Source organism: Coregonus clupeaformis, chromosome 30 (assembly GCF_020615455.1).
Source record: "Coregonus clupeaformis isolate EN_2021a chromosome 30, ASM2061545v1, whole genome shotgun sequence".
Lineage (NCBI taxonomy): Eukaryota > Metazoa > Chordata > Actinopteri > Salmoniformes > Salmonidae > Coregonus > Coregonus clupeaformis.
In genome coordinates this window covers 53,779,055-53,792,078 of record NC_059221.1, presented here as the reverse complement: position 1 = coordinate 53,792,078, position 13,024 = coordinate 53,779,055, and the positions used below count along the sequence as shown (strand labels likewise).

The 13,024-nt window shown below is 42.8% G+C and overlaps 1 protein-coding gene across 1 annotated transcript in view; it reads right to left on the bottom strand.

Annotated features, from left to right (window-relative positions):
• LOC121533154 (axin-2-like) overlaps window positions 1–10,255 on the bottom strand; it is a 37,749-nt gene extending 27,494 nt beyond the window's left edge. The window contains exon 1 of the mRNA XM_045209680.1: window positions 10,186–10,255. The gene's annotated coding sequence lies outside the window, so the exon portion shown is untranslated. The remainder of the gene's footprint in view (window positions 1–10,185) is intronic.
• Between the last annotated feature and the right edge of the window lie 2,769 nt (window positions 10,256–13,024).

The window sequence follows — 13,024 nt, the reverse complement described above, 5'->3', positions numbered from 1 at the left end:
CCCCTCTCAATTAGTTCATTGTCCACTTCAGCTGGGGGGTTACACTCTCTGCTGGCTCCCTTTGAAGTGATTATCCCTTTATCTCAAGCCTGACTGAGAAGGAATATCTGGAGGACAATGGAAAATTAAAGCCCATATGTAGAAGAGCTTGAATGTCTGTTTATATAGGGCCACAAGAGTGAAAAAGAGAAAGAAACACCTAAACTCTTTTGGTGGTGGTGGTGGTGGTGGTGGTGGGGGGGTCAACGCCTATGGAAAATAAATATGTTAAGGCTCGTGCCCGAGTTGACACTTGTAACAGACTTTTGTGGGTGAAAATTGAAGGAAAGTGAAAGAAAAAAAGAAAGAGAGGGACATCTATCAGTAATGAAGGACAAGCAAGTAGGGAGGGAGGGATGGATGGATGGATGGATGGATGGATGGATGGATGGATAGATCCCACAAACTAACTGGTGCCAACAGGCTGCCTAAGTATGGTCCCCAATCAGAGACAACGAGCTACAGCTGCCTCTGATTGGGAACCACCCTGGCCAACATAGATCTAAACGATCTAGAACAAAAAACATAGAAAACTAAACATCGAAAAATCCACACCCTGGCTCAACATTTAAGAGTCCCCAGAGCCAGGGCGTGACAGATAGATAGAAAGTGAGAAAGAGGAATCGATGGAAGGAAGAAGGGAGAAGAAGTAAAGGTGAAAGAGGACAATGAAAGAGATTTTAAAAAAGAGAGGGGTATCCATAATGACAAAGAAGGAAGGAGGGAGAGACTGAAGGAGGAAGAATAGAGAGAGAAGTACACTTGGTGGCAGTCTTTTGGGGTAAAGTGAGGGAGAGTGAAGAAAAAAAAAAGACAAGTATCCATCCATAATGACAGATAAACGAAAAGAGAGAAGGACGGGGGGGAAGAGATAGAAGAAGAGAGAAGGAGAGAAGGAGAGAAGTTGTCAGCGGAATCAGATGGTGTTCAGGCAGCCAGCTCAGCGAAGATACAATTAGAGGGTGGAGTTAAGACGGTCTTTGAAGTTGGACATGGTGCATAACACCCTTAACATTAGAGAAGCCCGCCATTCATACCCTCCTTATGTTTTGTTAAGAGGATCCTCTTTAAAGGGCCAATTTGAGAAAATAAACTTTAATTTCCATATACAGTGGCACCCCTTGGCATTTTTCCTATTTTGTTGCCTTACAACCTGGAATTATCATGGATCATTTTGGGGTTTGTATCATTTGATTTACACAACATGCCTACCACTTTCAAGATGCAAAATATTTTTTATTGTGAAACAAACAAGAAATAAGACAAAAAAAAACAGAAAACTTGAGCGTGCATAACTAAGTCAATACTTTGTAGAGCCGCCTTTTGCAGCAATTACAGCTGCAAGTCTCTTGGGGTACAGTGAGGGAAAAAAGTATTTGATCCCCTGCTGATTTTGTACGTTTGCCCACTGACAAAGAAATGATCAGTCTATAATTTTAATGGTAGGTTTATTTGAACAGTGAGAGACAGAATAACAATTACAAAATCCAGAAAAACGCATGTCAAAAATGTTATAAATTGATTTGCATTTTAATGAGGGAAATAAGTATTTGACCCCTCTGCAAAACATGACTTAGTACTTGGTGGCAAAATCCTTGTTGGCAATCACAGAGGTCAGACGTTTCTTGTAGTTGGCCACCAGGTTTGCACACATCTCAGGAGGGATTTTGTCCCACTCCTCTTTGCAGATCTTCTCCAAGCCATTAAGGTTTCGAGGCTGACGTTTGGCAACTCTAACCTTCAGCTCCCTCCACAGATTTTCTATGGGATTAAGGTCTGGAGACTGGCTAGGCCACTCCAGGACCTTAATGTGCTTCTTCTTGAGCAACTCCTTTGTTGCCTTGGCCGTGTGTTTTGGGTCATTGGCATGCTGGAATACCCATCCACGACCCATTTTCAATGCCCTGGCTGAGGGAAGGAGGTTCTCACCCAAGATTTGACGGTACATGGCCCCATCCATCATCCCTTTGAAGCGGTGAAGTTGTCCTGTCCCCTTAGCAGAAAAACACCCCCAAAGCATAATGTTTCCACCTCCATGTTTGACGGTGGGGATGGTGTTCTTGGGGTCATAGGCAGCATTCCTCCTCCTCCAAACACGGCGAGTTGAGTTGATGCCAAAGAGCTCCATTTTGGTCTCATCTGACCACAACACTTTCACCCAGTTTTCCTCTGAATCATTCAGATGTTCATTGGCAAACTTCAGACGGGTATATGTGCTTTCTTGAGCAGGGGGACCTTGCGGACGCTGCAGGATTTCAGTCCTTCACGGCGTAGCGTGTTACCAATTGTTTTCTTGGTGACTATGGTCCCAGCTGCCTTGAGATCATTGACAAGATCCTCCCGTGTAGTTCTGGGCTGATTCCTCACCGTTCTCATGATCATTGCAACTCCACAAGGTGAGATCTTGCATGGAGCCCCAGGCCGAGGGAGATTGACAGTTATTTTGTGTTTCTTCCATTTGCGAATAATCGCACCAACTGTTGTCACCTTCTCACCAAGCTTCTTGGCGATGGTCTTGTAGCCCATTCCAGCCTTGTGTAGGTCTACAATCTTGTCCCTGACATCCTTGGAGAGCTCTTTGGTATTGGCCATGGTGGAGAGTTTGGAATCTGATTGATTGATTGCTTCTGTTGACAGGTGTCTTTTATACAGGTAACAAGCTGAGATTAGGAGCACTCCCTTTAAGAGTGTGCTCCTAATCTCAGCTCATTACCTGTATAAAAGACACCTGGGAGCCAGAAATCTTTCTGATTGAGAGAGGGTCAAATACTTATTTCCCTCATTAAAATGCAAATCAATTAATAAAAATGTTTACATGCGTTTTTCTGGATTTTTTTGTTGTTATTCTGTCTCTCACTGTTCAAATAAACCTACCATTAAAATTATAGACTGATCATTTCTTTGTCAGTGGGCAAACGTACAAAATCAGCAGGGGATCAAAATTTTTTTCCCTCACTGTATCTCTATAAGCTTGGCACATCTAGCCACTGGGATTTTTGCCCATTCTTCAAGGCAAAACTGCTCCAGCTCCTTCAAGTTGGATGGGTTCCGCTGGTGTACAGCAATCTTTAAGTCATAAAACAGAATCTCAATTGGATTGAGGTCTGGTCTTTGACTAGGCCATTCCAAGACATTTAAATGTTTCCCCTTAAACCACTCAAGTGTTGCTTTAGCAGTATGCTTAGGTTCATTGTCCTGCTGGAAGGTGAATCTCCGTCCCAGTCTTAAATCTCTGGAAGACTGAAACAGGTTTCCCTCAAGAATTTCCCTGTATTTAGCGCCATCCATCATTCCTTCAATTCTGACCAGTTTCCCAGTCCCTGCCGATGAAAAACATCCCCACAGCATGATGCTGCCACCACCATGCTTCACTGTGGGGATGGTGTTCTCAGGGTGATAAGAGGTGTTGGATTTGCGCCAGACATAGCGTTTTCCTTGATGGCCAAAAAGCTCAATTTTAGTCTCATCTGACCAGAGTACCTTCTTCCATATGTTTGGGGAGTCTCCCACTTTTTGCGAACACCAAACGAGTTAGCTTATTTTTTTCTTTAAGCAATGGCTTTTTTTTGGGCCACTCTTCCGTAAAGCCCAGCTCTGTGGAGTGTATGGCTTAAAGTGGTCCTATGGACAGATACTCCAATCTCCGCTGTGTATAATTTTTTGAAATTTTTTTCATTTCACTTCCCCAATTTGGACTATTTTGTTTATGTCCATTACATGAAATCAAAATCAAAATCCATTTAAATTACAGGTTGTAATGCAACAAAATAGGAAAAACGCCAAGGGGGATCAATACTTTTGCAAGGCACTGTAAGTTGAGAGTGGGCGACTTGCGGATGTGTACAAATATCTGGCGTGACAGAAAGAAAGAACCTGATGATGGTTCTTTTAAAACTGGTTGTCCTTGTGCAGGTACATACGTGGGTAGGACATGGGGGTGGGTTTTGGCACCAAAGATAAATAATTGCTTTCTCTCCCACTCTCTCTATTTGTTTTAATCCTGTTTTGCGGTGGCTTAAAAGTTTAATAATGTATAGAAACGATGTCTGATGTTCAGCCTAATCCGTTTGGCCAGGGAAACCTTTGTGTGTGTGCCTACAATATGGCGTCCATTTTATCCTCCTCCTCTCTCCTGGTGGGGGTGATGGAATTGAACTGGAAAAAGGTCTATCCTTTTCAGCATTCAGCAGATGCCCCTGGAAAGATCACTGAGATTATTGGCCCAATGCTGATCTACTTTGAATAACCAAAACTCTCTGATGTGGCAGAGCGGGACAGCTAAGGGAGCCAGGCTGGTCAGGATGGGGTCATCATAGGCATTATTTTCTCTCTCTGTCTCTTTCCTCTCCCTCTCTTCTCTATCTCTTTATCTCTCTCTCTCTGTCTCTCTCATTCTCTTTCTTCTCTCTGTCAATGCAGTTTCACCTGTGTGTCCTTTATGTCTCCTTTTTAAAATATAGAGGTGTCTTTTAGAGAAGAAACTAAAAACAGTGTGTCCTTTAATACTGATTTACTAAAGAGGGAATATTGTGTAAAAATGGGTTCTGCAAGTCCACTGTCCATCTATTACAGCAATATGACGCCTGTTGTATTAAGAAAGCCTACAGTCCATGCATGGATGCTGCTACCCACAGGCCTCAGCACTAGAACAGTACTTATTAGGTTGCTAGTCACGTCGAATGGAAAGGTATTGCATGGTTAACATATGTGCAAACAAAACAATCAATTACTAATTTTGTATAACAATCGGACAAATGAGACGGAAAAGCGACCCGCTTGAAAGGAAACTAAAGTGGATTGGTAATAAAGAGCAGAAACAGCTGTTACAGGCTCGCCACTCTGCTAAACTGACAAAGTACCCTGTTTAACCATGTCTTGTGATTCTGAGGCTAAGTCCTGACAGGAAGTCAATGAGGCGATAAGGAAAATAAATTGTTCCTATTGATCAAATGAGTGTCCAATGACTATTGGCGCCGTGACAAGTGAAATGGACATCAGTGTTCTGCTAACAGTTTAGCTTCCTCCATTGTCCCTGTCCCCATACCGGGCTCAAACCAGTTACCCTCTTCTTCGCAACACAAGTGACCGCCCTCCTTGACAACGTACCAAATGTTGAGCTATAAAAAAGGATCCAATTGGATAGCTCCTTTGGCTACATTTCAAGCTACTGTACATTCTTAACTCCAGTACACAAGCATTGGTTCCCAACAGACCTGGGTTCAAATACTATTTGAAATAATTTCAGATACTTTATCTGTACTTGATTGAGCTTGCCTGGTACAAAGTAACCAATATAATATTTGCAGAAGTGCAAACCCTACCCATCTGCCACTCCAGGCAGACAAGAGCAAACACACAATGTATTTGAAAGATTTCAAATTGTATTTAGACCCAGGTTTTGGGTCCAATAGTAAAAACACAGGGAGCAAAAACAATGAGGTGATGGAATCAAATTCACACCCCAACACCTGTAGAAGTACAATATTTACAGTTGGCTATCCTGCGCTGGGAAGTTACCGGGAAGTAACCACATCAAACCTTAACCAAACCACTGAATAGGAGGAGATGTTTATCATATTTACAGTGTCTATACGCAGTGTCAAATGCGCCAGAAAAGTAATTAAAGTAAAGTACACCAATGTGTAATAATCATAAAGCTATCAAATGTCTACACAGGGTTGGCGACTCCTCCGACAAAGTCAAATAGACCACTGTGTATTAATCGTAAACCTATTAAATATCTCAGTGACCGGTTTTTATACACATACGCCCTATTCCGTTCTTAACTTGGTAATAGGATATACTTAGCCTAAACTTGAACTTACTCCAAACTTAAACCATACCCTAAACTTACCCTATTGCCCTAATCCTTAGGTTTAAGTTAGTTTAAAGAAAATAGTGTACATGAGGTTTATTTCCATTTAAACATCTGCTATACTGTATATCGCCTCACTGCCGGACATAAATTATTCTGTCCCACAAGGTTATCGTGTTTTCTAAACAGTAGATACACGTTCGGTGGATCCAGTGGAATTGTGGGAGCTACAGATACAGAAGAGAGGGGCAGGCCAGGCTTCTCTGACCTCGACCAGGGCCAGCTGCAAATTATTTATTATCTCGTCAATTTCTCTTCTTCTGAGGTAAAAGTCTGAGATAAGACTAGTTCAAGACAAGAGAGAATAGGGGATCTCTGCTTTGCTTCTGTGACCAGTGTTGTGGGATGCTGCTGCCTTCCCTTCTTTGTGTCAGCCGTGTTCCACAGGTGTGAATAGGGGAGTGAGCTTCAAAAACAGTGCGCACAGATAGGCAAGGAACATCAACAAAGGCAATGGTGCGGTGCTTCTCTCTGTGCTGTAGGACAGGAGATAGGGAAACATTCCCACAGAGAGAGAGAGTGGGCAAAGGAAAGCATGCTGGGAAAACATTCAAATTCCTTTCATATCAGTTCGAATCGTGCTATTAAATGTGGGGGAAAAACACTTTTCACTTTTGATGAAGACTATAAACATAATGTTGAATAGATCCATGCTCTATTGTGGCTACCGTATATCTCTTGGCATATAAGGCTTTTTGGTACAGTAGTCTAATGAAAGTACACTATCTATGTAATAATAAGAATAAGCCATTTAGCAGACGCTTTTATCCAAAGCGACTTACAGTCATGCGTGCATACATTTTTGTGTATGGGTGGTCCCGGGGATCAAACCCACTACCTTGGCGTTACAAGCGCCGTGCTCTACCAGCTGAGCTACAGAGGACCACAGTGCTGGCAGAGGCAGGAGAATATAATAGAGAAACAATGTACATTATGCTTTCTGATGTTGAGGTCAACAGCGTTCAAAAGGCCATGTTGCAATAATACTCATGCCGTACTCATTCTAGTAGCCTATTTTAACTTGGTAGACCGCCAAAGCAAAGCACAACTAATCACCGCTAGTCCCCAACGGTGTTGAAATGTGTCAACAGAGCAGTTTGAAAGGAGCATGCTCCCGTGTTTACCCTCCCACACCTGCGATGGGCTGATAGCGAGAGAACGAAGACAAAGATAGAAAGCGGGAGAGAGAGAGAGTACACAGACCACTGTGACTGACCCAAAATTAAGGAAATCTTTGACTATGTACAGACTCAGTGAGTATAGCCTTGCTATTGAGAAAGGCAGACCTGGCTCTCAAGAGAAGACAGGCTATGTGCACACTGCCCACAAAATGAGGTGGAAACTGAGCTGCACTTCCTAACCTCCTGCCAAATGTATGACCATATTAGAGACAAATATTTCCCTCAGATTACACAGACCCACAAAGAATTAGAAAAAAAAATCCAATATTGATAAACTCCCATATCTATTGGGTAAAATACCACAGTGTGCAATCACAGCTGCAATATTTGTGACCTCTTGCGACAAGAAAAGGGCAACCAGTGAAGAACAAACACCATTGTAAATACAACCTATATTTATGTTTATTTATTTTCCCTTTTGTACTTTAACTATTTGCACATCATTACAACACATAGACTTAATATGACACTTGAAATATCTATATTCTTCTGTAACTTTTGTGAGTATATTGTTTATTTCACTTTTGTTTATTATCTATTTCACTTGCTTTGGCAATGTAAACATATGTTTCCCATGCCACTAAAGCCCCTTAAATTGAAATTGAACAAGGAGAGAGACAGAAAGAGAGAGTGGGAAATAAAGACAGAGAGAGAGAGCGACAGAACAGGCGAGTGAGAACATGGGGATCGTTCCCTCCCCTCCCTTCAGAATCAAATCCGGTGCCATAACATGTGAGCAAACAGCTCCTCCCCGGTCTCATCGCTGAGTTTGTTTTCAAGTGGAAATGAGCTGATGGCTCGGTGGCGATTAGCCCGGCGGCTAACATGAAAGGAGAGGAAAAGACAGCTGCTAATTTCCTCCTCTGACCTTTCTGCCCCCGCTGGTATTTCATACAAATGTTGTGATTTATGGGGCTAACAGCTCACTGCTACTGGCGGTAGCAGTAACAGAGACCCCGACCCCTCTTTCTACGAATCTTTCTCTGAAACAAGCTCATACGGATATATACACACACACACACACACACACCTGCCCCCACCTTTACACAACAGTAATACAAGGTTCAAAAAGAGACGTGCAAAGTGAGTTAAGGGATGAGGTTCTTGACTGGGTTCCAGTGTCTGCTGCTGAGTTTGTCAACAGCCCTGACAAACTCAAACCCTTCAACCCCTGTGACACAAGGAATAGGAAGATGACACCATCCGCTCTAAAAGGGCCTTCCCTCTTGTCATTCTTGTCTATCAACTTTTTACACTGGGACAATCCTCACACTTCAAACTACATGTTTCATAAAGACCGACTTCCAATAAGAACAAAAATATCTGCTGAGAAACTGATAAGAAAATGTGTGATTTTTAGGTCAAGGATCAAGTATGGGCACGGGCAGTGGGAAGTGGCTTCCATCGAAACCCAGTCGAACACAAATGTATTGGAAATGAATGAGGCACAAGGAAATAAGAGGCCCCACAATGGCCTCCAGGGAGGCGGATACCCAGGAAGCTAGGATCCGGCTGAGCATTCCTCTCCCTTTGCTCCACTAGCATTGTTGTCAGTCTTATTATCCTCTGTTTGCCTAAAGGGGAAAAATACCCACAAGACATGAGGAAAACTACTACTTCAAAATATCCAATAGTTTTGAGTCTCTATTTCAAACACCAGGGTGGCGATTACATCATAAATCATGATGAGCTATAGGTAGAGCTATTGACCAATCAGTAGAACTGCTCTTCTGTTGTGATAAAGTCGCTCTGGATAAGTCGCTCTTCTGTCCTGTAAGTCGCTCTGGATAAGAGCGTCTGCTAAATGACTAAAATGTAAATGTAATAAAGGGAAAACACTTTGTTGATGGAATGGACCACAAGGATACACTGATTTGGGCCCAAGACTCAGGCTCACCTCAACCCTGTGCCACCATGGCAAGATAAATCATTTTTTCACACAGTGAAACAAAAAGAAAATGTGAAACAGAATCCTATGATTAAAATTCAGGCTTACATTTTCCCAACCAAGTTCATGGTCACTCCTCAGATCTCCCTCCCCCTATCCCGTCCCCCCTAAATTCTCCCTTCTGATCAGTCACTGGGCCCTCTCTCCCGCTGACTCCGCCTTCTGTTCTCACCATCCTCCTCAGGCTCCATTCAGAGTTCAATCGGGTCATTAGCTGAGTGATTACAGTGAGAAAGGGCGTCCATTAGTGTGTGTGTGTGTGTGTGTATCAATCAGCCGGCGTGGGTGACGACACGGTGCTGTTTGTCTTTCTCATGAAAGGGAGAGGGGATCAAAAGGGTGGCCACCAGCTGGACCTTCAATCACACTGGGCCAACGTCACTTTAGCACCCCACTGCAGCTGTAGTGCTGTGGAGCCAGTGTGTGTGTGTGTGTGTGTGTGTGTGTGTGTGTGTGTGTGTGTGTGTGTGTGTGTGTGTGTGTGTGTGTGTGTGTGTGTGTGTGTGTGTGTGTGTGTGTGTGTGTGTGTGTGAAGACTGTGGACGTGTTTAACTATACTTTACAAGAATAGTAAACAAACACACATTTGACCAACTGGGGACATTTTGTTAGTCCCCACAAGGTCAAATGGATTAAGTTTAGAATTAGGTTTAAGGTTAGAATTAGTGTTAGGGTTAGAATTAGGTTTAGGGTTAGGAGCTAGGGTTAGTTTTAGGGTTAAGGTTATGTTTTTGGGTTAAGGTTAAGGTTAAGGCTAGGGTTAGGGTAAGGGTTAGTGGTTAAGGAAAATAGGATTTTGAATGGGACTGAATTGTGTGTCCCCACAAGGTTAGTTATACAAGACTGTGTGTGGTCATGCAAGGTCACCCCTCTCTTTGTAGTGTCTCTTTCTGGGAAGTGAATGGCCTGGCTCAGGCCTCGAGTGTGTGTGTTGTGTGTGTTCATGTCTCCATGTAATTCAGTGCAAGAGCTGGTGTTTGATAATGTGTGGTTGATGTGTGTATGTGTGTGTGATGTCAGGATTGATGTCCCATAGGGACTTTGTCACTGGCCTTTTTAAGCCAGTATAACCATGTAGCCCAGCTCCAAAATACAATTGTATTTGTGATGATTTAATGCACCACTTGTAAACAGGTACTCACCACTGGCAGCATGTTGGTCTGTAGTCTCTTCTCCAGTGTCACTAGTCTCCTCCAGATAGGCCCACCTGCAACCAAAAGCAGAAGTTAGTATTTGTATTATACGATATGTAGATAGTATAGTAATATCTAGGTAGTAAGATATATGTTTACAGCAACAAAATGTCTTCGCTAACTCCAAAAATTAAAATGTCAGTATGAAGTGCCTAAAATCACCTATAGGTTCATATGATCTAACCCAAGGTTGTGGACAGAGACAGGGAAAGAGAAGTTGTTTTTAATGTGAATTCGACTTTTACTGTGAATTGGCTCTACTGGCCCTGCAGGTTTACAGTTCCACTTTTTGATCCAATCAATCGTGTTTCAGTCTCAAAAAAACATGATAATGTGTGACATACTTTGAGGTTTGCATAAGTATTTTGTTTAAATGCTTCAACCAAACACTTCATTATAAGGAATGCACAGCCCAATGCAGTCAGAGTTCAACAACTACATTTAGGAACCCTGAGGTTGTGTCCCAAATGGCACCCTATTCCCTACATAGTGCACTACTTTTGACCAGAACCCTATGGGCCCTGGTCAAAAGTAGTGCACTATATAGGTATACGGTGCCATTTGGTATGCAACCCAAGTTACAGATCCAGGCGCCTACTCTCAAAGACATTCCACAGGCATACCTTATCATATTTCCTTTCAAAGCCTCCATCAGCCTCCAAGGTTCAAAATGTCACCCTACTTGCTTTTCTCCCCAATATAAATCTCCCTCGCCTCTTGACAGAGAGGATGTCACTTGTTTTGTGTGTTTTGATGTCGAGTGGAAGAAGGTCATTGACTAAATGCCAAGTTTTCGGGGGGGTTAGCCTTTTTTCTTTTTTTTTGCAGGTCAGAATATTTCCAGTCCCAAATCCCCCGTTTTACACACTACCTTCCTGTCGGAATGTACAAAGGTAGTCCCCTTGTTTGTTACCCTCCTCGGTGTCCTTTGATTCTCATAGCCTTCCTGTTCTATGCCCTTGTGTTTTGGAACGACACACCATGTAACACTATCCGGGGGCATGGAGTGATGGGCCGCTTTTGGGTCTTCTGTTCCCCCCCTGTGCTGCTGCAGACCAGGGGAGGACACTGAGGGACACATATACAAGCAAACACACACACACACACACACACACACACGCACACACACACGCACACACGCACACACACACAGGGGTGTGTTCAGTAAAGCTCGGAGATGATGAAACGGCCAGGTATACTCTCAGGTGCGGTGGTGGTGTCGCCTACAATGACATCACCGGGACTTAGCCTGTCGGACGGTAAACAGGGAGTAGAGGACGTTACGAAACTAGAAACTACAGCAGCTCAAAGGGAGAGAATTATGAGGTGAAAACCAGTGTTGGGAACCGGTGTGCCTGCTTGGCTGCTGTACGGTGCCAAACCTGATTCATAAACTTCCTCCAAAGGGTCAGGGAGTTATGTGGATGCAACAGTTTGTGTAGAGGCCACATGTCTGAGTCTAGATATTGCGCTCTGAGGAAATTCCCCTTTGGAAACAGTCAGAGATGCATTCTTTGCGAAACCTCGGAACGCATCACTCTTTCTGTTCTCCTCAGGAATCTGAGTAAGACTTCAGAGGAAAAAGAGCCGAAAGCCTGCGGTCATGTGGCAGAAATTCAGATACCATATAATGTTCAAACCTTGAAATATACATGGCGCACAATGTCCAAGCATTTCTGTTCACGATTTACAATGCGTAAACAAACGGGCAAAGAACATTTAAAGAGCCCAGGGTGATTATTTGCAATGAGGTCTAGTTACATGCTGTTTCCAGTTTCTAACCCGAGAAAGGGCTATTGAGAGTGTTAACCACTGGCCACCCAATCTTGGTGAACAGAAAACACTGACTGTTTAGACTTAAAATATCTAACACAGAATGTTCAGACATCAAGGTCTCAACAGAAACCATACTGCATTTGAGAGAAAATAAATGTAGTCTTGATGTGGTTGGATGGTATAACTGTCTTTAGACTGATCTGGGATACTTGAAAGTGTCAGGGTAAAATCGAATTAGCGTCTCGTTTGCTTCTTATCATTTAGCAAAATACTTAAAACAAAAAAGTGACAACACCCCAGAAAGATCCACTTAATCATGGTTTTCTCTTAAAGTTTGTTTTGGTGCTAAATCGTGTTATCTCCTTATTACAACATCTGCCATTTCTCTGTTGACACCTAGCTATCCGATGACAGCCACAGCACTTATTTCAAGGGAGTTTTTAGGGTGAACGTCCTGTGGTTATACTTTAGTGAATACGGTACAGACAGAGGCCTTTATCCTTCCTTTAAACAAGACTGCTGACAATGAATGGCAGTACAGTAAAAACAACACACAATTTCTGCTCATAACTGGTCATAACTGGTTATTATAACACTTCCTGCTCATAACTGCTCATAAGTAACCATCCAAAAACATAGGAGTAAATGAACCAATCTCCTCTTTTTAAATGGAAAAAAGCTCTGAAACACCTAAGCATAGCAGAGCAGCATTTCCACAACGACCTACCGATGTAACTTGAAAGATTTTGACTTCTCACTTTGCATTTGATATAGTGTGTCTTCAGCATCTAGGCGAGACAGACAGTTATGGGGAACTGCAAAAGAAAGACAGTATGCGCTCCTGGGTGTTAGAAGGCTAGTCAAAAGCATTCTCTTCTCTCGATATTCATCTTGCCAGTTGAAAAGTGAAGACGGCGAAACTTCTCAACTTTTCAACCACCAAAAGAAACCTTACAACAGGATTGTAATCTAAAAATGTAAACGGTAGGAACATATGGGACTGCGACTGTCA